The sequence below is a fragment of the Procambarus clarkii genome, chromosome 2, assembly GCF_040958095.1.
Source record: "Procambarus clarkii isolate CNS0578487 chromosome 2, FALCON_Pclarkii_2.0, whole genome shotgun sequence".
Taxonomy (NCBI): domain Eukaryota; kingdom Metazoa; phylum Arthropoda; class Malacostraca; order Decapoda; family Cambaridae; genus Procambarus; species Procambarus clarkii.
The window spans coordinates 56,032,217-56,058,149 of NC_091151.1; positions in this window are offsets into that span (position 1 = coordinate 56,032,217).

The window sequence follows — 25,933 nt, forward strand, 5'->3', positions numbered from 1 at the left end:
ACTTAAAATTATCTGTTAGATTAAGGACCTGCCTGAAACGCTGCGCGTACTAGTGGCTTTACAAGAGTGCAATTACTGTACTATGCTATGTATTCTCACAAACCCTATGTACCTTCTTGTATATAAATAAATAACTAAATAAATAAATAAATAAATAAACTTACAACGGACACCACTGCTACCATTGTAACACTTACAACGGACACCACTGCTACCATTGTAACACTACGGACACCACTGCTACCATTGTAACACTACGGACACCACTGCTACCATTGTAACACAACGGACACCGCTGCTACCATTGTAACACTTACAACGGACACCACTGCTACCATTGTAACACTTACAACGGACACCACTGCTACCATTGTAACACTTACAACGGACACCACTGCTACCATTGTACCACAACGGACACCACTGCTACCATTGTATCACAACGGACACCACTGCTACCATTGTATCACAACGGACACCACTGCTACCATTGTAACACTTTTACAATAATCACCAAGTGTCACGTGTACAACAATCACCAAGTGTCACGTGAACTACAATCACCAAGTGTCACGTGTACAACACTCACCAAGTGTCACGTGTACAACAATCACCAAGTGTCACATGAACTACAATCACCAAGTGTCACGTGTACAACACTCACCAAGTGTCACGTGTACAACAATCACCAAGTGTCACGTGAACTACAATCACCAAGTGTCACGTGTACTACAATCACCAAGTGTCACGTGTACAACACTCACCAAGTGTCACGTGTACTACAATCACCAAGTGTCACGTGTACAACACTCACCAAGTGTCACGTGTACAACAATCACCAAGTGTCACGTGTACAACACTCACCAAGTGTCACGTGTACTACAATCACCAAGTGTCACGTGTACAACACTCACCAAGTGTCACGTGTACTACAATCACCAAGTGTCACGTGTACAACAATCACCAAGTGTCACGTGTACTACAATCACAAAGTGTCACGTGTACTACAATCACTAAGTGTCACGTGTACAACACTCACCAAGTGTCACGTGTACTACAATCACCAAGTGTCACGTGTACAACAATCACCAAGTGTCACGTGTATAACAATCACCAAGTGTCACGTGTACAACAATCACCAAGTGTCACGTGTATAACAATCACCAAGTGTCACGTGTACAACACTCACCAAGTGTCACGTGTACTACAATCACCAAGTGTCACGTGTAGTACAATCACCAAGTGTCACGTGTACTACAATCACCAAGTGTCACGTGTACAACACTCACCAAGTGTCACGTGTACTACAATCACCAAGTGTCACGTGTACAACACTCACCAAGTGTCACGTGTACTACAATCACCAAGTGTCACGTGTACTACAATCACCAAGTGTCACGAGTACAACACTCACCAAGTGTCACGTGTACTACAATCACCAAGTGTCACGTGTACTACAATCACCAAGTGTCACGTGTACAACACTCACCAAGTGTCACGTGTACTACAATCACCAAGTGTCACGTGTACAACAATCACCAAGTGTCACGTGTACTACAATCACAAAGTGTCACGTGTACTACAATCACTAAGTGTCACGTGTACTACAATCACAAAGTGTCACGTGTACTACAATCACTAAGTGTCACGTGTACAACAATTACTGCGGCTAATTCAGCATAACCCATCAGGTTGTATTAATTGTAATTATATAAACCAGAGAGCTTGACCGAGCCCGCCCCTGCTGCGGGAAGCTCAGCCAGAGAACAGCAGGATGGGAGGAAGGATGACTGACGATGTTATCTGAATATGTCTACAGTTCTTACAGCATTGGATGGAAGATAAGGATTTATCAAAATGCTTTTAATGCCGCACTATCTCTCCTAAATTTGGGGTAATTAAGCTAATTGACTCAGGAAAGAGTATTCAATTAGTACAGTTTAACAGGAATTTTGATCTTTAATTACTTGAAAGGATGGATGGAATTGCTTTAAAAGTTGCTTACTGAAGACACGGGGAATATTTGACTCAGAAGGATACTCGTAGAATCACCAGAGTTCCCAAACACTTCAAGAAACTAGGACTCAGAATATATTAAAGGAATATACATAAAAACAAGGGAACAATTGATTATCTTTATTTAAACAAATGCAAGAATTTATGTCTACCTCCTACACATTCTATCCTAGAGGCAACAGTTAAGGAACCACAAATTGTTCAAAATCTCACACAGCATTTACCGTATCCCTGCTCCCCGCCATGTTGTGGCTTGCTCTGGCTGACAAGACAACCGCTCCAGACGTCGACCCCGCTCACTCGGACTGGACCACGCTAGTTGTGCTAGTTAGCCAGCTACCATGCCGTACCACCCATTCCGACCCACAAGGCTTGTGTAGGCCTTACTAATTCTAATTCTGATCTGATCTCTTCACTCTATTATTTAGATACTGCTCAGTGAAACAATGCTGATCATTTACTTACACAATGAGACAGGTAATTATTTTTCACTACATAAAATATATGATCTTGAGAGGTTATCTTGAGATTATTTCGGGGCATAGCGTCCCCAAGGCCCGGTCCTCGACAAGCCCTCCTTTTTTTTGTTACACATCCCTTGGAAGCAGCCCGTAGCAGCTGTCTTACTCCCAGGTACCTATTTACTGCTAGGTAACAGGAGCATCAGAGTGAAAGAAACTGCCCCTTTGTTTCCGCCTCCACCGGGGATCGAACCCTGAACCTCAGGACTATAAATTCGAAGCGCTGTCCACTCAGCTGTCAGGCCCCTTGATACGTCAATAATGTATACATTATGAAATAGGGTGGTTCCACTGGCCAGCGAACCTGATACCTTACTTCATTAACAAGACTCGATTAATATGCACTTGGGACAATAAGAGAACGAGCAATACACTCAAATGATGCATAAATTACATAGGCACTATCCCAAGGTAACTGTTAAGTGAAATACTGCCAGTGACATTATTTTCCTATAAATTAAGGAATTAAGTCGTACTTGGCCACCGAAACGGCGTGGTCCCCTTCATGACCTGAACTAACGTTGTTACCAACACACCATGGAGAATCAACTTTAAGAATAACCATTATACCGGATGGTAACATTCATACAATAACTTCATCCAATCATGTACACATTTCTAAAGATCTCAACCCCACTCTATTGCAAGCGCAACTATGGAAAGATGTAAAACCGACCACAAGTTGAGTTGGTACACTGCTTATCACATAAGTGCTAATTCTCCAGGGAGGCCACCCGGACACCCCATATGCTCCAACCCTGGTCAAAATTCACTTCGACTCCCTGAAACCAGCTCACACGCGTATCATTGTAAAAACTACAACCATCCCTTCCATTTATTACAAGATACGTCATCGTCTTGAACATCTGATTGTTACAATGAGTGAGGTAGAGCTGTACCAACAGGGAATACACCCACATCATCATACCATGATGACTGTTGTACTGCTGTACCAACAGGGGATACACCCACATCATCATACCATGATGACTGTATCACATCTGTACCTACATGGGATACGCCTGTCGAATATCCCACTTGTCGTCGATAATTTTATTCCCTAACAGATCTTAATATTAAAATTTACTTCAAATAAGTTATGGGGCTCACCTGAAGACACTCAGAGCCTCCACAGGTGTCCAGACATCAAAGACCACCTCTGTTTTGTGAACATCTTCAAGGAGATGTCCATATGACAATGAACTGGTTGGCAGTAATCTTACAAATGTGTGTACAATAGACAGCTGCGTCTTAGTCTCCTGAAATGTTTAATCTCTATTAATTAAATTTGGGATTATGCATTAAGGATACCACCTCTAGTGCACGTGTAGGGACACATAGCCTCGAAGAAAAGGATAACAGGTATTCAGCGAAAATCATCCAGTTTCTCATTGAACAGTTAGCAAGAATTTTCTTCTACAACCCCTACTTTGTATTATTATATATAATGTGATTTTTTTAAATTTATTTTACTGCAATGTGTTACAGTTTACAGACAACACACATTTATATAAAAATCACTACTCGAAACCCTCTTCCAGCTCTATTGATGGCTGCTGTTTCCCCCAGTAGACACAGTAGACATTTCCTCTCTAGATCGCGACACTGAGGCACTGAAGCAGCAAACTGGCTGCTCTTGGGTCTCTCAATCGCTTAGTGACTTCCTCACCCCTCTCATTCAGGAACTTTGAAACTTACCCCAGGCGCTCAGGTGTCTTTGATCCTATTAACACGAACCTTTAACAGTTTTCTAGGACCCCCTATGCTTATTAGTTTTCTGGGTCTCCCTGAAGGTGTCAGCTACCCCACCCTTGGCTCTACTATACCCTCCATGGTTGCCAGGTAATGTGTGTGTGTGTGTGTGTGTGTGTTTGTGTGTGTACTCACCTAATTGTGCTTGTGGGGGTTGAGCTCTGGCTCTTTGGTCCCGCCTCTCAACCTTACCTCAGATATAGTAAGGCCTATATCTGAGGGTTTGTGACTGTTGTCAGGTCTACACATATGCCGTTTCCTTTGTGCTGGACACTTAGCTCTATCCATACGTTTCTTAATAATTTCAATGACCGCTTCATATCTAGCAATGTTTCTCTCTGACTTAATGACAGAGTAAACCATGGCTGCTCTACTGATCTGTCGGTGAAAAGCCGTAGATACACCAGTATTCTGTGGAGATGGGGACGGAAAGGCATAGGGCAACACACATAAGACCGGATGGTCTTGGCTGATACTCAAGGCGGAATTAGGAACAACCCACAGAAAGTCCCCCACATGTAGAAATTGCACAGTGAGAAATCATGTTTTATCCTTCCTAGAAGCTGCCTCGAGCATTGTTTAGACAATGTTCTTCACTGTAGGGAGCCGGTCGGCCGAGCGGTAGGGAGCCGGTCGGCCGAGCGGTAGGGAGCCGGTCGGCCGAGCGGTAGGGAGCCGGTCGGTCGAGCGGACAGCACGCGGGATTTGTGATCCTGTGGTCCTGGGTTCAATCCCAGGCACCGGCAAGAAACAATGAGCAGAGTTTCTTTCACCCTATGCCCCTGTTACCTAGCAGTAAAATGCGTACCTGGGTGTTAGTCAGCTGTCACGGGCTGCTTCCTGGGGGTGGAGGCCTGGTCTAGGACCGGGCCGCGGGGACACTAAAAAGCCCCGAAATCATCTCAATATAACCTCTCAAGATAACCACTATCAGGTTATCCCATTTAGCCTGTTTGCAGTCGTTTGGTAAAGTTGGTCTGGACGAAGAGCCTGCATGAGTGTTTTACTAGCTGATTCATTCAATGAATTTAGAATAAAACATCTCAAAGGCGTCTATTAAGTACTCTGGTAGGAACTCTTTCACTAATTCACTCACAACACTGGTCGAGGTTAAGAATGCAGAAAATGTTATTTGTTTCCTTGCGTATACCTGTACCACCGAGTCTACCTGGGAGCGTTGCTTGGCCCAATTGGTCATCTTTCAGGGAGAGGTTTAGCATATTCATGGATATTGCTTTGATGAGTTTGTCATACTCTGTTAACTATGCTCTATCGAAAGAGGGAGCACACCTTAGGAATAGGTAAGCCTGGACAAAGATAGGCACCTTGTGAGGAGGTACAAAACATCGTGGGCATCCTAAACCCCTATACTTTCCTCCATCATCCTCAGGTCGTTCAGCTTTTCTCTGAGGATCTCATCAATAGCATTCGAGACCAAATGTGCCTCTAGCAGGCAAATGTACTAACAGCAGCACACTTTTGGTTGGGGCGATCACCGAGGCTCCTGGTCAGAGGGTTCTTACTGCAACAATGATTGGTTGGCTAGACTAGATGATTCCGCACTTGGAAGGACTTAGGGTGAGTCCTTACACCTCTACCTTAATTTAACCAGCTGTGTATTACAACAATGAGCTCAGAGCTCCCCAAGTGTAACACATCCGGGTTATCCCCGTGTATAACAATACCTTGAATGTCTCCACGTGTAATACTAGGGAACTCGTGCGTTGTCACACCAAAAAGAAGGTAATGTAACAGAGTGGTAGGAACTTCTCACCTCGAGTTCTCACACAAAATTCTATTGAAAGTCTTCTCCTCCCTTTACACATGCAGACTAATATCCGGGCAGCAGTCTGAGAGAGAGATGTTGGGGAAATTAAGCCAACGGATTGTCGTCCTGAGCCCCTATTCTTGCTGGCTGTGACCTGCTCTCTGCTGCTCCCTGTTGCAATTAGAGTCTCCCACCATTCTCCAGCAAATTATTGTCCATTCGATATTAAATCTAGATCTAGCTAGCTAGAGTGTCAAAATCTTATTCAGAAGAAACTCTTCCCTAAAGGAGTCCTTTATACCTTAAGTAAGCTAAACAGCATTTATTAAAGTAATATTATTACACACTATTTAAGACCACAAAAATAACTTTCACAAGAATATTTGATCGCTGAAGAAAGTAATTATGAAAAGAAAGAGCTGACTTTGGTTCTAGTCTACTTCAATATCAGTTTTCTACAGTTTCCTCCGGCTTCACTTCTGGTACCTACGTATATAAAGTTCAACTGAAATTCTCTTCATAAGTCTTTTTTTTGAGCAAATACATCACATGCCTCTTCTTGGTCAACGTATCTCTTCATCACACACACACACACACACACACACACACACACACACACACACACACACACACACACACACACACACACACACACACACACAAACAAACACACACACACACACACACAAACACACACACACACACACACACACACACACACACACACACACACACACACACACACACACACACACACACACACACACACACACATAAACACACACACACAAACACACACACACACACACACACACACACACACACACACACACACACACACACACACACACACACACACACACACACACACACACACACACACACACACACACACACACACATACACACACACACTTTATACGAAGTGATGTGGTGGAGGCTGACTCCATACACAGTTTCAAGTGTAGATATGATAGAGCCGAAGGATAGAGCCGATAGAGATAAAGGAAATTCCTGTTTCAATTTTCCTCCGTGGTCTGACACTGTCATATTAGTATATTTTGGTAGCAGTCTTTCTTGTAAACATATGTTGTTGAAAATGACCGAGAAGGTAAGATTAATAATTCTAAAACGAATTTTCTGAATATTTCTTATGTTTTTTTTCACTGTCGGTGGTAATGGAAATATCAATTCTCCAAATTGCATTTTTATTAATGGTCTGACGCCTAGAAGCGTCTCGTAAGGGCTTCTTACTTTCTCAAAGACTTGTTTACACTTAACACTACACTTATGATACACTTGATACACTGTGTATGATACATTTGACCTAAATCTTGTTTTTTATTCGTTTTGGGTGAGGTGACACAAAGGTTTGGGTGAGGTGCGTACATGAGAATGGAAGTAACTGCAGAGGGCCTATTGGCCCCTACGGTGCCTTGAAGTGGGAAGAATATAGTTGTGCATTAATTGGCTGTTGATTGCTGATGTTGACTTTTTGATGTGTAGTGCCTCGCTGATGTTGGGCCGCCGGCTATTGCTGTACCTATCGAAGATTTCTGTATTGTTTGTTAAGACTTCTCTGGTGATGGTCTTACAGTCCCTAAGTGGGCATTTAAAGGCATAGACGATGTTGGTTTTCTTCAAAGCGTTCTGTTTGGTGTCGGGAGTTTTTCACGAGTAGATTGGCCGTTTTTTTGGTTTTATAATAAATTATCAATTGTATTTTCAGATTTTTGTCTGTAAGGATAACGTTCCTATCAACAATATCTTTCAGGACCCTTTCCTCCGTTTTATGAACCGTCGAAAAGAGGTTCATGTAAAATAGTCTAATAGGGGGTACAAGTGTTATGTTGGTTGACTCCTCAGAGGTTGCATGACGTTTCAAATTTTTTTATGATGTCTTCAACGAAACCGTTGAAGACCATTAATAAAAATTAATTTTGGAGAATTGATATTTCCTTTACCACCGACAGAGAAGAAAAAATAAGAAATATTGAGAAAATTCGTGTTAGAATGATTAATCTTACCTCTTTATTACTGATTACTTACCTGAATTATTACTTACCTTACGAGTCACTTCTGGGGTGTGAGTTTTCAGTCGCATATAGTCCTGGGGACCATTCAGGCTTGTTCGCATTTGTGTTCCTCACGTGTGCCCCAAAGAATGAGGTGATTTGGTGAAATGCTATGCCCAAGATTACCATCCGAGTTGCCGGCAGGGAAGTGGTTCAAATAGCTTCGGCTATCGCTTCCTTTTGTCCGACCGTGATGGTCAAGCGGATTAAGGCGCCCTGTAGTTACCAGTTGCGTTGCTCCTGGGAGTATGGGTTCGAGTCACTTCTGGGGTGTGAGTTTTCAGTCGTATATAGTCCTGGGGACCATTCAGGTTTGTTCGCATTTGTGTTCCTCACGTGTGCCCCAAAGAATGAGGTGATTTGGTGAAATGCTATGCCCAAGATTACCATCCGAGTTGCCGGCGGGGAAGTGGTTCAAATAGCTTCGGCTATCACTTCCTTTTGTCCGGCCGTGATGGTCAAGCGGATTAAGGCGCCCTGTAGTTACCAGTTGCGTTGCTCCTGGGAGTATGGGTTCGAGTCACTTCTGGGGTGTGAGTTTTCCGTCGCATATAGTCCTGGGGACCATTCAGGCTTGTTCGCATTTGTGTTCCTCACGTGTGCACCAAAGAATGAGGTGATTTGGTGAAATGCTATGCCCAAGATTACCATCCGAGTTGCCGGCGGGGAAGTGGTTCAAATAGCTTCGGCTATCACTTCCTTTTGTCCAGCCGTGATGGTCAAGCGGATTAAGGCGCCCTGTAGTTACCAGTTGCGTTGCTCCTGGGAGTATGGGTTCGAGTCACTTCTGGGGTGTGAGTATTCAGTCGCATATAGTCCTGGGGACCATTCAGGCTTGTTCGCATTTGTGTTCCTCACGTGTGCCCCAAAGAATGAGGTGATTTGGTGAAATGCTATGCCCAAGATTACCATCCGAGTTGCCGGCGGTGAAGTGGTTCAAATAGCTTCGGCTATCACTTCCTTTTCTCCGGCCGTGATGGTCAAGCGGATTAAGGCGCCCTGTAGTTACCAGTTGCGTTGCTCCTGGGTGTATGGGTTCGAGTCACTTCTGGGGTGTGAGTTTTCAGTCGCATATAGTCCTGGGGACCATTCAGGCTTGTTCGCATTTGTGTTCCTCACGTGTGCCCCAAAGAATGAGGTGATTTGGTGAAATGCTATGCCCAAGATTACCATCCGAGTTGCCGGCGGGGAAGTGGTTCAAATAGCTTCGGCTATCACTTCCTTTTGTCCGGCCATGATGGTCAAGCGGATTAAGGCGCCCTGTAGTTACCAGTTGCGTTGCTCCTGGGAGTATGGGTTCGAGTCACTTCTGGGGTGTGAGTTTTCAGTCGCATATAGTCCTGGGGACCATTCAGGCTTGTTCGCATTTGTGTTCCTCACGTGTGCCCCAAAGAATGAGGTGATTTGGTGAAATGCTATGCCCAAGATTACCATCCGAGTTGCCGGCGGGGAAGTGGTTCAAATAGCTTCGGCTATCACTTCCTTTTGTCCGGCCGTGATGGTCAAGCGGATTTAGGCGCCCTGTAGTTACCAGTTGCGTTGTTGCTGGGAGTATGGGTTCGAGTCACTTCTGGGGTGTGAGTTTACAGTCGCATATAGTCCTGGGGACCATTCAGGCTTGTTCGCATTTGTGTTCCTCACGTGTGCCCCAAAGAATGAGGTGATTTGGTGAAATGCTATGCCCAAGATTACCATCCGAGTTGCCGGCGGGGAAGTGGTTCAAATAGCTTCGGCTATCACTTCCTTTTGTCTGGCTGTGATGGTCAAGCGGATTAAGGCGCCCTGTAGTTACCAGTTGCGTTGCTCCTGGGAGTATGGGTTTGAGTCACTTCTGGGGTGTGAGTTTTCAGTTGCATATAGTCCTGGGGACCATTCAGGCTTGTTCGCATTTGTGTTCCTCACGTGTGCCCCAAAGAATGAGGTGATTTGGTGAAATGCTATGCCCAAGATTACCATCCGAGTTGCCGGCGGGGAAGTGGTTCAAATAGCTTCAGCTATCACTTCCTTTTGTCCGGCTGTGATGGTCAAGCGGATTAAGGCGCCCTGTAGTTACCAGTTGCGTTGCTCCTGGGAGTATGGGTTCGAGTCACTTCTGGGGTGTGAGTTTTCAGTCGCATATAGTCCTGGGGACCATTCAGGATTGTTCGCATTTGTGTTCCTCACGTGTGCCCCAAAGAATGAGGTGATTTGGTGAAATGCTATGCCCAAGATTACCATCCGAGTTGCCGGCGGGGAAGTGGTTCAAATAGCTTCGGCTATCACTTCCTTTTGTCCGGCCGTGATGGTCAAGCGGATTAAGGCGCCCTGTAGTTACCAGTTGCGTTGCTCCTGGGAGTATGGGTTTGAGTCACTTCTGGGGTGTGAGTTTTCAGTCGCATATAGTCCTGGGGACCATTCAGGCTTTTTCGCATTTGTGTTCCTCACGTGTGCCCCAAAGAATGAGGTGATTTGGTGTAATGCTATGCCCAAGATTACCATCCGAGTTGCCGGCGGGGAAGTGGTTCAATTAGCTTCGGCTATCACTTCCTTTTGTCCGGCCGTGATGGTCAAGCGGATTAAGGCGCCCTGTAGTTACCAGTTGCGTTGCTCCTGGGAGTATGGGTTCGAGTCACTTCTGGGGTGTGAGTTTTCAGTCGCATATAGTCCTGGGGACCATTCAGGCTTGTTCGCATTTGTGTTCCTCACGTGTGCCCCAAAGAATGAGGTGATTTGGTGAAATGCTATGCCCAAGATTACCATCCGAGTTGCCGGCGGGGAAGTGGTTCAAATAGCTTCGGCTATCACTTCCTTTTGTCCGGCCGTGATGGTCAAGCGGATTAAGGCGCCCTGTAGTTACCAGTTGCGTTGCTCCTGGGAGTATGGGTTCGAGTCACTTCTGGGGTGTGAGTTTTCAGTCGTTATATATATATATATATATATATATATATGCGAACAAGCCTGAATGGTCCCCGGGACAATATGCAACTGAAAACTCACACCCCAGAAGTGACTCGAACCCATACTCCCAGGAGCAACGCAACTTGTATGTACAAGACGCCTTAATCCACTTGACCATCACGACCGGACATAATGAGGTGATAGCCGAGGCTATTTGAACCACCCCACCGCCGACACTCGGAGAGTAATCTTGGGCATAGCATTTTACCAAATCACCTCATTTCAATTCAAATCAATTATGTCCGGTTGTGATGGTCAAGTGGATTAAGGCGTCTTGTACATACCAGTTGCGTTGCTCCTGGGAGTATGGGTTCGAGTCACTTCTGGGGTGTGAGTTTTCAGTTGCATATTGTCCTGGGGACCATTCAGGCTTGTTCGCATTTGTGTTCCTCACGTGTGCCCCAAAGAATGAGGTGATTTGGTAAAATGCTATGCCCAAGATTACTATCCGAGTGTCGGCGGTGGGGTGGTTCAAATAGCCTCGGCTATCACCTCATTATGTCCGGTCGTGATGGTCAAGTGGATTAAGGCGTCTTGTACATACCAGTTGCGTTGCTCCTGGGAGTATGGGTTCGAGTCACTTCTGGGGTGTGAGTTTTCAGTTATATAAATATATATATATATATATATATATATATATATATATATATATATATATATATATATATATATATATATATATATATATTAACATTCCAGGTTCCTCTTGGTAGCTTCGGGACTATTGGTACTAAGGTATAGAACTAATTCCGTCTAAACTAAGGTCTTGTAGGGTGTAGTCAGAAATCAAGCTACTGATGACTAAACAATGTTTATCACCCCAAACTTAATGTGACAACGGCACAATAACAAAATAACATTTACACTAAAAGTTGCCAACAGGACATTAGAGCTAAGAAACTAAATTCAGTTTCTTAGCTCTAATGTCCTGTTGGCAACTTTTGGCGACTGTTCTTGGCGTTGGCATACAGATACGTTAGTCTTTCGCCAACGTCTATCGATTGCCGTACTACTTAACTACCGTTGGCCTGCAGTTCCTGTTTCCTGCTACACTACTCATACACGAACTGACCTGTCGACATATTACATTTATTCCTGGAATGTATGTACGTACCTTGTGCCCCAGACTTTAGCTCACGTGCACAATGTAAATTCTTGGCAGCCTGGGGCTTACTTGGCTGCCTGGAACTTCAACCATTGTCCCCCAATTGATGTTTTAATGGGGCGATCCTCCCACGAACGTACAGGGCTCTAACCCATGGGACCCAAATGATGCTATACTATTTAATCCAGTTCCAACAACTACTTTAGGCTCTAAAATCTAGCCGCACTGTTATACAAATATCACCGTCAGTAATGAGCCTGTTCATCTCTGTCCGGGGGCTCCAGCTTCTGGCCCCTCAAATGCAGCTGTACAAATAACTATTTATCACTCTTGAGCCCACCTCATTTTGCCCGCGACTCATGCACTGATCCCTTAGCTTCGTCAATGCTCACTGTAGACACTACAGGGCCCGTTCTTGCCTTCAGGGTACATATGTACCAGACCGTCGGTGAATGTAGTTCCTGGGTCTGCCTGCGGTGAGAATGAGTTTTACACACATGGTGTATAAACCTGGTGAGAAAGAGTTTTACACACATTGAACGTCCATTTTGACTTCAAGTAAACTCGTGTTTCACATTTGTGGAAAAGTCAAGGTTTCATCTGTCAACGTAACAGGAATTGTGCCTTGATGCACTAGCAACATGAGGGCCCTTCTCTGGTACATCTTCTGTCTTGAAACACTGTCGTCCTCCCTGACATCAAAGACCACTCGCATCAGGACTGTCTCATGGTCGCAACAGCTTTTCAATCTTCAAAACCTTCTTCTGCACTGCTCCGATGTAACCTCAAACAACAAGGTCAGCTACAGGACCTCCACACACTGCTGGATACCGTGCTACTCCTTCTTTGATCTGCTTACACAACTTCTAGTTGACAATATCCGGCCCAATGGTGTGGAGTGAGAGTTGGCAAATGTGACCCGGTCGGGACTCAGCCATAAAGTGATCTGTCTCCACCAATCGTCACGCTTTCCTTGCATGACGTCACTCTCCTCCTTCACACTAATAGGCTTCTTCAGGAAGCATCATCTTTATAACTATGGCTACCCGGTGCCTTCACTTCTAGAAGATTTGGTGTCATCGCACTTGGTGGGAAAATGGCCTTGTCCTCCTTTGGGACCTTCTCTCTATATAACTGTTCCGATTCTTCAACTCCTCGGGCCCGGCCTGGGGTCAGGCATGTGAAAGAGGTGGCAGGGGGGGGGGAGGAGAAACACTTGGGTCGGAATTCACTGTTCATGACTGGTGAAGTGTAATCCTCTTCAGAATTATGGTAATATTGTGTTAGTTTAAATCTGAACTCTTGTGCGGCAGTTCGGACAGGACGGATCTCCAGAACTGGAGTTGAAGGTTATAGAGGTCTGGGGGCAACTTCATTTCCTACTAGATCCAAAGGAACTAATTTTTCTAGTGTCTTGAGACTAATGGTGTCTCCGCACTTTACTTTCACTATTCTCAAGACACCCTGGCTGTCTGGGTGGATAGAGACTATACAGCCTAGAGGCCACTCAGAGCGTGGGCCGTCACTGTCCACATGAACAACATCGCCAGGTTATAATTGATTCTATTGCTAGGGATGTTTTGCCACATGATGGTACTCCCTCAGAGCAGTTAGGTACTTCTGAGTTCAAACTTCAATTCACTAACTAATTACTCTAGACAGATGTTTGTAAATCTGAACTAGGTCATTCTCTTTGACATACAAAGAATCTTTTGATCTCTCGACAATGAGGGACGATATAGGAGTTAGAGGTCCTTCTTACATCAGATGAGATGAACTCAATTGCTCACGTTGCGAGTTATCGACAGAGTTTATTGACCCGAGATTCAGTTCAGTGTCGGGTACAGTGTCATGTATATATAATACAATCAGCCTGCTCACCCAGCGGTTGCAAGGGAGAAACCACGGATGCCTTACGGTTAAATAAACATTTGTGTGTTGTTTTTACCAACACAGCAAAATGTTGTTGTTGTATGGATCAATCCAGGGACCCAGATCATTAATGGTTTTAACAGGAAGGTTTTCAGTCCTCCCAGTAAGTTTGGCCTTCCCACGCCACACCACACCTGCTCCGTATTTCAGTGCACAAGGGAATTTGTGTTTGATTCCCATTTTGTTTAAGAAGTCAAACACCCTTTTAGTGATTCTGATTAATTTATTTAGTTCAAGGTACTGAGTAGGATCAATTACCAAAGTCCGGGGTGGTTCTGGTATCTCAGTGGGAGCAGTGACATTGGGCACAATGACTTGTGGCTTTTGTTTAGGCCACTGGTCACTGAGTAGCCACTCAAGTCCATTGAACCACTTCTCGGTTTCGGATAGTTGTCTCAACGTCAGGCCTCTAGAGAGATAGTTAGCTTGATTCTCTTTCGTGGGAGCATATCTACGTCTGTACCCAGTTGACAACTCTCCTTTACGCAATTGCTCACGTAAGGAGTTTTACTATTATTATTTGGTACCCACTGTAGTACTGCCTCATTATCTGACCATACTACAGTTGATTCATAGTGAATGTTGCTTAAAGTTTTGGTTAGATAATGAGCCAGCCTTTCTCCTAACCTGTAGAGCAGGTAACTCCAGCTGTGGCAATGACCATTTCTTCAAGGGTGCCACCCTGGCTTTAGATGTAAGCAAATTTGCTTGTTCATTTGTTACTAGATAGGCTGCCGTGCCATAAGCCCGTCCTCAGGCCTCACAGAACACATGTAGCTTAATTGGTTGATTTTGTTGCGTGTATTTCAAGGGGACTTGACAGACGTTAGGCTACTTAGATTCTTCACTAGTTCCTGCCACTTTTCCTAAAAGACAGGTGTTAGTGGGTCATCCCAGCCTATCTTCTCTTGCCAGCCTTCCTGTATTATCAACTTGTCTTTTATAAATATTGAACTTAATAATCCTAAGGGGTTGAAGGGTTTGCTGACTTGAGATAATAGTTTCCTTATTGAGAGGTTGGTGATTTCAGGTTCCACCGATTTTATTGTTAACTGATGAGATGTATTTCCAATTCAAATCCTAATACAGGGATCCTAATCTACATTTGTCTTTTAAATCCTAATCTGCTGAAGTACCTTGTAGTCGGGAAATTCTATTTCATTCAATCATTCAATCAATATATTTGATTTTAAATTATTCGAAACCTACGACTGGAGAGGCATATTTGCTCCCAACAACTCTCGATTTGCCTCAGTGATATGTTTAGCAGCTCTTTCACTGCTGGAGGTTCCATGAAAGTTGTCTACATAAAGGTTATTGATACTGTCTGTTTTGTTTGGGCTATTAGACTTCTTCAAAGTGTCTCTAAGGTTGCTTGAAGCAGAACTGATGAAGAAGTAGCTCCAAACATAACTGGTGCAAACCTGTATGTATTTATTTCATTATTTTGATCACTGGGATCCTTTATCCATAGGAACATGGTGTAATTTCGGTCCTTTTCTTGGGGACCTACCCTATGGAATGGCTTACTTATATCGGCCATGTATGCATAAGTTCCTATGTGGAACTTCAGCAGTACATTGTACAGCCTCTGTGTCAGGCAAGGGCCAGTTTGAAGGAAGTCATTCAACAAGATACTATTCTGCCTGGTCTTGGTACTGCAGTTAAAAACTATCCTCAGTGGGCTAGTAACTAAAATTTTCAGTACTGCATGGTGTGGCAAACAGTGTCCCTCTGTATACGCAGATGCAGCCCACATGTATCGTTGTTTACAACTTCAAAAAATTTATTATTAAGTTGTTTTTGGAATAAATCATGATACAATTTCTGGTTATCAGGTTGTCTACTCAAGTACAACACCTGAGACCTTGTGCCATAAACGTTTTGTGCCATAAAATGATTTACTGGAAGCTGAGGATGATTCAGTTTCCAAGCTAGCCCGGCCACAGTATTATTGTCTCTGTAGACAACTATGTCCAGGTATTGTTTGTATGCCCAGGCATCGTCTGGACTTGGTTGTTCATGGACGATACCTAAGGTTGCTAGATCCCATAATTTGTGTATAGGGGGATCTCGTTCATCCACAATTAGATATGTCTCTAAACGTAAGTGTGACTGTTCTTCTCTCAGTCATGCAGCCATCATGGTTGGGCTGCCATCATGGTTGATCGTAATGCAGCCATCACTTGTTACACCTGTTGCGGGTGCGTGGATAGGTTTCACAGGTGCTGATCACATGTGATCGAAGGCTCCTTGTACATATGTGCTACTCATTGAGTTGCTTGACCCTTGCAGCACGATCCAGATAATTAGTGCAATGGTATATGGAATGTTCTTCATTACAGAACAAACACGTCCTCCAGTCAACAGTACGTTTGGGAGTCACCACCTTGGGTGACAGAGTAACTGTAGGTTTGGAGGGACCCACATCAGAGGTGCGCACACTGCCTTGATTCCAACTTGGTGCGGATGTGGTGGTTTTTAGGTTTAGTAGGAGAACTGGTTGTACCCTTTGGTTTCATTGATACCTTAGTGGATGAATATTTAGTGTTGGATTAGATTTTATCGTGTGCCTTCATACTATTAACAGTCATTCTCAATCCATCGAAGATTTCATCTAGGGATAGAATGTCTGTCTTATAGTGAGAGATGATTTCAGCTAAAACATCACGACGAAGATCATCTGGGTGCTCAGCTTTAGTGACAATTCAGAAGCCAATACACCTATTTTGGTGCCATGGGCTTTCACAAATAACTCCACTTCAATCCTGAAGTCTTGAAGAGAATCTGGCCAATTGGTAGGTGAGTTAAATATATCAATTAACAGTACAAACTAGCTATACTAATTTCTTTGTTGAAGTAATTGTCCTTCAACAACTGTATAGCTACTTCATAAGTGTCCACATCAAGGGACAGAGTGGTAATGACTTTCTTGGCCTCTCTCTTTTGAGGAATCTTTGAAGGTAAGTGAGCTTTGTCACCTCTGGTATGGTTGTTTTAGAATTGACATGAGTACCAAAAGACATCCAGAAAGTATCCCTGTTTTCTTCGTCCATTCCAGCTAACGTTGGTAAGTCTAGAGGTGGTAGTCATGCCTCTGACTGTACTGAACTGGAAGGAGATACTATTACTGGAATTGCTGCCTTATGTACAGCTAGTATATTGAGTAAGGGATCTAAACTGGCATGAGTGTCATCCTCATACATGGCCAGGTCAGACATGATTGGTTCCATATCGTCAGTTGTGCACTAGTGAGGAGCTCATTTTGGTAAAATGCAATCATTCTTTTCACTTGAACGAATTTGTTATCAGTCACCCATAGTGAGATTTCCAGTTGGTGATAATCAACTGGAGAATCTTGTTTTCAACCAACCTGGAGTCTGGTTGGCCCCTTAACATCTAAGTGTTATGCTTATAACTAATAAACATAATTCATAAAGATAACATAACTAATAAACATAACTAATAGAGATAACTGGGAATTGCTCAAAGAAGTGAGCAATATTTAGTATAATAGCCTAGGAATAATTTTTTATTACTAGGCTAAAATCCTACCTCTATGGAGGCTGGCAAGTAAAATGATTAACTTAGATAATCTCCCACAAATACTTTGAGAGGTAATCAGTGTCACTGTAGAAAATCCTCAGGTTAGCTCTTCCTTTTCACCATTGAATGGAATGGCGATAATTATTAACACTCGAAGGTGATATGATAATAGTTAAATATAAATATATGTTATATGTAATGTATTATAAGTAAATTGATTATATGTCCAACACAACTCGTATTGTTATTGATCTCACCCAATATTAGGGTCTGCACAATATTTAAATGGTTCTAGGCTGTTTACTAATTAGTACAACACTAGACAAGTTTAATATCTTACTATAATGTAGGTTTGTACAGTAAGTTAAATAGGACTAGGATGATCAATATTTAGTTCCACACTAGTCTAATAATATCCTCCCATAACGCGAGTTGGCAACAAGTAAATCATTATAATATTGTGCAATAGAGACAATATGCAATTTTATTTTTAAATGTTTATTGTTAATTTATTGTTAAATGTTTCTCTTGCTTGGAGATATATATATATATATATATATATATATATATATATATATATATATATATATATATAATATATATATATATATATATATATATATATATATATGTCGTACCTAATAGCCAGAACGCACTTCTCTGCCTACTATTCAAGGCCCGATTTGCCTAATAAGCCAAGTTTTCATGAATTAATTGTTTTTCGACTACCTAACTAATTAATATACGAAAGTACTTAAGGAAATTCCTGTTTCATTTTTCCTCCGTGGTCTGACATTGTCACATTTTTAATCACGTGTTTATTTTCGTGATATACACACACACATATATATATATATATATATATATATATATATATATATATATATATATATATATATATTTATATATATTCTCCAAGTAAGTTGTTGCAAGTTATTGTTGTGACTTTCAACAATGATCGAACCTCTCTGTGACATTTATCAATGTTTCCCATTGTCGTTTTTTTCAAGAGATCCATAAACTTTAAGCACTTTTTGTATCAACTCATGTATATCATGTAACCATTAATATATAATAAAGCACAAAAAACACCAAAGGAAGAGGGTGGTAGGAGAAAAGCACACAGAAACTGTATTGGAAGGGACCCAAATGTTTCCTCCGAGGCTAAGGGTCCCCCTTCTTCCAGCCAGAGGTACGAGGATCACGGCCTCGTCACGGCCCTTGTGGATTTGTTCATTTGATTCATCACGCAATTGTGATTTCTATGTGTAATGAAGTAAGGTCGAAGAGGGAGAACAGCCTACTAACATAGCTCGAGTGCATGGGGGAAGTTGTGTAAAACCCTGGTTTGTGCCTCGGAGAGGCTGCAGGATCCAATAAGTTCAGTAGAACTTCGGTTGCAACTCCTTTTGACCATGTCGTGGCTCAGTCGATTAAAGCAGCGTCTGGGATGCTCTCGGACGCAGGTTCGAATCGTCACAACCCTTGTGGATTTGGTCATTTGGTGCATCACGCAATTGTGATTTCTGTGTTTAATTTGAGTTTAAACTTACGTAGATATATGACCGAACCTAACCAACCCTACCTAATCTAACCTAACCTAACATAACTAAGTCAATAATTTACAGCTTATTATAATATAATAATAATTCAAATAAACCAATTGCAAACAATATTTTGAAAATAAAAATAATCTATCGTCGACCTATTAGGCAAATTGGGCTTTGCATAGTAGTTCGTTAAGTGCGTTCTGGCTACTAGGTACGACATATATATATATATATATATATATATATATATATATATATATATATATATATATATATATATATATATATATATATATATATATATACACATATATATACACATATATATACACATATATATACACATATATATACACATATGAATGAAAATTCCACACCCCAGAAGTGACTCGAACCCAGACCGCCAGGGCAACGCAACGCCAGGGCAATGCAACTGGGGTACATGGTACCCTAACCACTCGACCATCAGTGACCATACAAAATATGATGGTAGCCAAAGCTATTTCCCCACCACGCCTACGACACTTTAATGGTAATTTTGAGCATAGTTATTTCATCATATCACCTCACTTTGTGGGGCCACGTGAGCAACACAAATTCGAAAAAGCTTGAATGGTCCCCAAGCATATATGCGAATGAAAACTCTCACAATTCGTGCTTGATATGTAATAAATCTCATGTCCAGATGGTCGAGACTGAGGTCTCTCCAGCCAGAGTGGCTGAAACGAATTTCCTGTTGCAGAACCTGTTGTTTATCTGTTGGAAGTGACGCTCTTGTTTAAGGTAACGCAGCGTATATTACAGTGTACTAGTGGGTAAGTTAGTTGAATAAATTTATTTTGTTGCACCCTAGACTACGTCATTCCTTTTCCTGAGTCCTGCCCCGATGTTAGGCTCTGTCACTTATTGTTGGCTGGTAGTCATTAACTTGGTTGACTCAGGGTATCAGTACCCCACTGGTTACGAATGTGGTGTGAGGACCCGTTACTTTATCTTCCAGATTGTTTAAGCAGTTGAGAGACTAATGACACAGTGACGGGAGGTACCTGTAGACCCAGTGACGGGAGGTACCTGTAGACCCAGTGACGGGAGGTACCTGTAGACCCAGTGACGGGAGGTACCTGTAGACCCAGTGACGGGAGGTACCTGTACACCCAGTGACGGGAGGTACCTGTACACCCAGTGACGGGAGGTACCTGACGACCACAGTGACTGGAGGTACCTGACGACCAGTGACGGGAGGTACTTGACGACCACAGTGACGGGAGGTACCTGACGATCAGTGACGGGAGGTACCTGACGACCACAGTGACGGGAGGTACCTGACGACCACAGTGACTGGAGGTACCTGACGACCACAGTGACGGGAGGTACCTGACGACCAGTGACGGGAGGTACCTGACGATCAGTGACGGGAGGTATCTGACGACCACAGTGACGGGAGGTACCTGACGACCAGTGACGGGCGGTACCTGACGACCAGTGACGGGAGGTACCTGACGACCAGTGACGGGAGGTACCTGACGACCAGTGACGGGAGGTACCTGACGACCACAGTGACGGGAGGTACCTGACGACCACAGTGACGGGAGGTACCTGACGACCACAGTGACGGGAGGTACCTGACGACCACAGTGACGGGAGGTACTTGACGACCACAGTGACGGGAGGTACCTGACGACCACAGTGACGGGAGGTACCTGACGACCACAGTGACGGGAGGTACCTGACGCCCACAGTGACGGGAGGTACCTGACGACCACAGTGACGGGAGGTACCTGACGACCACAGTGACTGGAGGTACCTGACGACCACAGTGACGGGAGGTACCTGACGACCAGTGACGGGAGGTACCTGACGACCACAGTGACGGGAGGTACCTGACGACCACAGTGACGGGAGGTACCTGACGACCACAGTGACTGGAGGTACCTGACGACCACAGTGACGGGAGGTACCTGACGACCAGTGACGGGAGGTACCTGACGACCACAGTGACGGGAGGTACCTGACGACCAGTGACGGGAGGTACCTGACGACCACAGTGACGGGAGGTACCTGACGACCACAGTGACGGGAGGTACCTGACGACCACAGTGACGGGAGGTACCTGACGACCACAGTGACGGGAGGTACCTGACGACCACAGTGACTGGAGGTACCTGACGACCACAGTGACGGGAGGTACCTGACGACCAGTGACGGGAGGTACCTGACGACCACAGTGACGGGAGGTACCTGACGACCACAGTGACGGGAGGTACCTGACGACCACAGTGACGGGAGGTACCTGACGACCACAGTGACGGGAGGTACCTGACGACCACAGTGACGGGAGGTACCTGACGACCACAGTGACGGGAGGTACCTGACGACCACAGTGACGGGAGGTACCTGACGACCACAGTGACGGGAGGTACCTGACGACCACAGTGACGGGAGGTACCTGACGACCACAGTGACGGGAGGTACCTGGCGACCAGTGACGGGAGGTACCTGACGACCACAGTGACGGGAGGTACCTGACGACCACAGTGACGGGAGGTACCTGACGACCACAGTGACGGGAGGTACCTGACGACCACAATGACGGGAGGTACCTGGCGACCAGTGAAGGGAGGTACCTGACGACCACAGTGACGGGAGGTACCTGACGACCACAGTGACTGGAGGTACCTGACGACCACAGTGACGGGAGGTACCTGACGACCAGTGACGGGAGGTACCTGACGACCACAGTGACGGGAGGTACCTGACGACCACAGTGACGGGAGGTACCTGACGACCACAGTGACGGGAGGTACCTGACGACCACAGTGACGGGAGGTACCTGACGACCACAGTGACGGGAGGTACCTGGCGACCAGTGACGGGAGGTACCTGACGACCACAGTGACGGGAGGTACCTGACGACCACAGTGACGGGAGGTACCTGACGACCAGTGAAGGGAGGTACCTGACGACCACAGTGACGGGAGGTACCTGACGACCAGTGACGGGAGGTATCTGACGACCACAGTGACGGGAGGTACCTGACGACCAGTGACGGGAGGTATCTGACGACCACAGTGACGGGAGGTACCTGACGACCACAGTGACGGGAGGTACCTGACGACCACAGTGACGGGAGGTACCTGACGACCACAGTGACGGGAGGTACCTGACGACCACAGTGACGGGAGGTACCTGACGTCCACAGTGACTGGAGGTACCTGACGACCACAGTGACGGGAGGTACCTGACGACCACAGTGACTGGAGGTACCTGACGACCACAGTGACGGGAGGTACCTGACGACCACAGTGACTGGAGGTACCTGACGACCACAGTGACGGGAGGTACCTGACGACCACAGTGACGGGAGGTATCTGACGACCACAGTGACAGGAGGTACCTGACGACCAGTGACGGGCGGTACCTGACGACCACAGTGACGGGAGGTACCTGACGACCAGAGTGACGGGAGGTACCTGACGACCACAGTGACGGGAGGTACCTGACGACCACAGTGACGGGAGGTACCTGACGACCACAGTGACGGGAGGTACCTGACGACCACAGTGACGGGAGGTACCTGACGACCACAGTGACGGGAGGTACCTGACGACCACAGTGACGGGAGGTACCTGACGACCACAGTGACGGGAGGTACCTGACGACCACAGTGACGGGAGGTACCTGACGACCACAGTGACGGGAGGTACCTGACGACCACAGTGACGGGAGGTACCTGGCGACCAGTGAAGGGAGGTACCTGACGACCACAGTGACGGGAGGTACCTGACGACCACAGTGACTGGAGGTACCTGACGACCACAGTGACGGGAGGTACCTGACGACCAGTGACGGGAGGTACCTGACGACCACAGTGACGGGAGGTACCTGACGACCACAGTGACGGGAGGTACCTGACGACCACAGTGACGGGAGGTACCTGACGACCACAGTGACGGGAGGTACCTGACGACCACAGTGACGGGAGGTACCTGGCGACCAGTGACGGGAGGTACCTGACGACCACAGTGACGGGAGGTACCTGACGACCACAGTGACGGGAGGTACCTGACGACCAGTGAAGGGAGGTACCTGACGACCACAGTGACGGGAGGTACCTGACGACCAGTGACGGGAGGTATCTGACGACCACAGTGACGGGAGGTACCTGACGACCAAGTGACGGGAGGTATCTGACGACCACAGTGACGGGAGGTACCTGACGACCACAGTGACGGGAGGTACCTGACGACCACAGTGACGGGAGGTACCTGACGACCACAGTGACGGGAGGTACCTGACGACCACAGTGACGGAGGTACCTGACGTCCACAGTGACTGGAGGTACCTGACGACCACAGTGACGGGAGGTACCTGACGACCACAGTGACTGGAGGTACCTGACGACCACAGTGACGGGAGGTACCTGACGACCACAGTGACTGGAGGTACCTGACGACCACAGTGACGGGAGGTACCTGACGACCACAGTGACGGGAGGTATCCTGACGACCACAGTGACAGGAGGTACCTGACGACCAGTGACGGGCGGTACCTGACGACCACAGTGACGGGAGGTACCTGACGACCACAGTGACGGGAGGTACCTGACGACCACAGTGACGGGAGGTACCTGACGACCACAGTGACGGGAGGTACCTGACGACCACAGTGACGGGAGGTACCTGACGACCACAGTGACGGGAGGTACCTGACGACCACAGTGACGGGAGGTACCTGACGACCACAGTGACGGGAGGTACCTGACGACCACAGTGACGGGAGGTACCTGACGACCACAGTGACGGGAGGTACCTGACGACCACAGTGACGGAGGTCCGACCCGGTACCTGACGACCAGTGAAGGGAGGTACCTGACGACCACAGTGACGGGAGGTACCTGACGACCACAGTGACGGGAGGTACCTGACGACCACAGTGACGGGAGGTACCTGACGACCAGTGACGGGAGGTACCTGACGACCACAGTGACGGGAGGTACCTGACGACCACAGTGACGGGAGGTACCTGACGACCACAGTGACGGGAGGTACCTGACGACCAGTGACGGGAGGTACCTGACGACCACAGTGACGGGAGGTACCTGACGACCAGTGACGGGAGGTACCTGACGACCACAGTGACGGGAGGTACCTGACGACCACAGTGACGGGAGGTACCTGACGACCACAGTGACGGGAGGTACCTGACGACCAGTGACGGGAGGTACCTGACGACCACAGTGACGGGAGGTACCTGACGACCACAGTGACGGGAGGTACCTGACGACCACAGTGACGGGAGGTACCTGACGACCACAGTGACGGGAGGTACCTGACGACCAGTGACGGGAGGTACCTGACGACCACAGTGACGGGAGGTACCTGACGACCACAGTGACGGGAGGTACCTGACGACCAGTGACGGGAGGTACCTGACGACCACAGTGACGGGAGGTACCTGACGACCAGTGACGGGAGGTACCTGACGACCACAGTGACGGGAGGTACCTGACGACCAGTGACGGGAGGTACCTGACGACCACAGTGACGGGAGGTACCTGACGACCACAGTGACGGGAGGTACCTGACGACCAGTGACGGGAGGTACCTGACGACCAGTGACGGGAGGTACCTGACGATCACAGTGACGGGAGGTACCTGACGACCACAGTGACGGGAGGTACCTGACGACCACAGTGACGGGAGGTACCTGACGACCACAGTGACGGGAGGTACCTGACGACCAGTGACGGGAGGTACCTGACGACCACAGTGACGGGAGGTACCTGACGACCACAGTGACGGGAGGTATATGACGACCACAGTGACGGGAGGTACCTGACGACCACAGTGACGGGAGGTACCTGACGACCACAGTGACGGGAGGTACCTGACGACCACAGTGACGGGAGGTACCTGACGACCACAGTGACGGGAGGTACCTGACGACCACAGTGACGGGAGGTACCTGACGACCACAGTGACGGGAGGTACCTGACGACCACAGTGACGGGAGGTACCTGACGACCACAGTGACGGGAGGTACCTGACGACCACAGTGACGGGAGGTACCTCAACCGGCCCTCAAGCATGTCTTCCCTCCACGAGAGATATAGTGGCCCTCAGCGGTTGCACTTGTCTGTTGTTGTTGTTGTTGTGACTTACTGCAAAGTGACGTCTTTCATTGTGACCACAACAGGTGTTGGTGCAGGCAACTGCAGGTTGTTGCAGGAAGTAACAAAATAAAGACAAATATGACCCTCACAGCCACAGGACGGGAGACATCTCCCGTCACGCAGGGTGCAGTCGCACCTCCACTTATCTCCAGTATCATCTATTGATACTGCTAATGGCTCAAAAGGGCCACCACTTACGGGCTATTCATGCCCGTGCCACCTTTTGGGTAGCTTAATCTTCATCAATCAATCATCACAGCCACAAACGCGAGATATTCCTTTCATGCATTGCTCGCTGAATGGTTGTCTAGGCTACGTGGGTCCTGATTGGTTGAAGCAGCCTCTGACATCCCCTGGCCGACCTGTAGTCCATCACCTTCATGAACATGAGGCTTTTTTAAGGTAAGCGTGAGGTAACAGTGGGTGTGAGGTAACAGTGAGTGTGAGGTAACAGTGGGTGTGAGGCAACAGTGGGTGTGAGGTAACAGTGAGTGTGAGGTAACAGTGGGTGTGAGGTAACAGTGGGTGTGAGGTAACAGTGGGTGTGAGGTAACAGTGG